Raw genomic sequence first — 1,861 nt, 5'->3', positions numbered from 1 at the left:
AGAGGACAACCAGCATGGCCTAAATCAGAGAGCATTGTGGAAATGGGATCAGATGTTAAATTATCTATCTCTCAGCTAGAATCTTGTGATCTTCCTCAGGTGGTACAATCAGCTTGAAACCTTAACAGTATCTACATTTTAAATAGCTCTTTCCTGAGTGTATTGCTAAAATCTGTTAGCCAAAATACAGAATTTTCACCATTCTATTGAACAGTGTCTCTCAACACTAGAGAAGAAAGTTGTTTCCAGAGGAATAAGAGAACATTACAAAGAAAATAAATATGAAAAAAAAATAGCTCCCTTACAGTTTCCTGACTACAGTAAAAAGAACTATGTTAAATCACAGAAATTAAGGTGACAGGTTCAATCACTGCCAAGTACCACCACCAGTGACCTTGTCTTATAGATACTATTGTAAGGCCACACATTGAAGAGACATACTAACCTGATCCTGTCCCCCTCATCCTTACTCTCAGCCCATATGGCAAAAAGTAATACTTCAGAGACACCAATTGTCTTCCTGAGAAAGATGTTCTCTGCAGCATGGGAGAATGACTCAGCACAGGAGTCCTGATGGGTGCCCTCCGATCTCACTCTCTAGAGCCCACAACCCTAGGTTCTGCCCACACAGCTCCAGTCCACTCTGCCCTGCCCCTGCTGGAGCCCAAGATCAAGCATATGATGGCTTTTATTGAACAAGAAGCCAATGAAAAGGCAGAAGAAATAAACACAAAAGCAGAAGAAGAGTTCAACATTGAGAAAGGTCGTCTTGTGCAAACCCAAAGACTGAAGATTATGGAACACTATGAGAAGAAAGAAAAGCAGATAGGGCAGCAGAAAAAAATTCAGATGTCCAGTTTGATGAATGAAAGAAGACTCAAAGTCCTCAGAGTGAGAGATGACCTTATTACAGACCTACTAAATGAAGCAAAACAGAAACTCAGCAAGGTGGTAAAAGATACAACTAGGTACCAAGTGCTGCTGGATGGACTGGTCCTCCAAGGTTTGTACCAGTTATTGGAGCACTGGATGATTGTTCGTTGCCGGAAACAGGATTTCCCTCTGGTAAAGGCTGCAGTGCAAAAAGCAATCCCTATGTACAAAATCGCCACCAAAAAAGATGTTGATGTCCAAATTGATCAGGAGGCCTACTTACCTGAGGAGATAGCTGGTAGAGTTGAGATCTATAATGGGGATCGTAAAATAAAGGTTTCCAATACACTATAAAGCCGACTGGATCTCATAGTTCAGCAGATGATGCCAAAAGTACGGGGAGCATTGTTTGGTGCAAATGCCAACAGGAAGTTTCTGGACTAAGCCTTTGGGAGGTGGAGTTCATATACTGCTATGATGTGGAAGTACCTGATATTTGAAGAAACAAGATAGATGATCTACGTAGCTTCCTCCTTGTTGTTCTAATATTCTGTATTTATCAGTGGATATCCTTCTGTACTAATGCCCTTAGCCTAATTGTTAACAATGGGAGAAAGTTTCATTTACTATGATCAGGAAACCTACCTCTAGCTTATCTAAAAGTTACATAACTTTCAGTTGGTTCTGCAGCATGAAGGTGAAGAAATCAGGTGGTGGTTGCATGGACTTTACCCAGTCTTGTGCTCTTCCTCTGCTTCTAGTTGTCTAGTCTAGAGGTTATGTGTATGGTGCTCTCTGCCAGTAAGTCTCTGCTCTTTAGGCTTAACATACATGTAGGGCATGCATTCCTTCCAGCAGTAGTAGCTTCACTATTACCTCTTTGGGCCTAGAAGTTCTCCTTATCTGTAAATGTGATTTAAAATCTAAGCCATGATGCTTTATTAAAACAAAACATTTAAGTGAGAGAGAAAAAAGTAATACTTCAGGT

At 40.7% G+C, this 1,861-nt stretch overlaps 1 pseudogene across 1 annotated transcript; it reads left to right on the top strand.

Annotated features, from left to right (window-relative positions):
- Positions 1–678: 678 nt before the first annotated feature.
- On the top strand, positions 679–1,333 carry LOC308550904 (V-type proton ATPase subunit E 1 pseudogene; annotated as a pseudogene). The gene has a single exon. The product of its transcript is annotated as a V-type proton ATPase subunit E 1 pseudogene (transcript).
- The last annotated feature ends 528 nt before the right edge of the window (positions 1,334–1,861 follow it).

The sequence above is a fragment of the Miniopterus schreibersii genome (genome assembly GCF_964146895.1).
Source record: "Miniopterus schreibersii genome assembly, chromosome: X".
In the NCBI taxonomy this organism is placed as follows: Eukaryota; Metazoa; Chordata; class Mammalia; order Chiroptera; family Miniopteridae; genus Miniopterus; species Miniopterus schreibersii.
The sequence above is the reverse complement of the archived record's forward strand: the minus strand, read 5'-3'. Positions and strand labels throughout refer to the sequence as shown.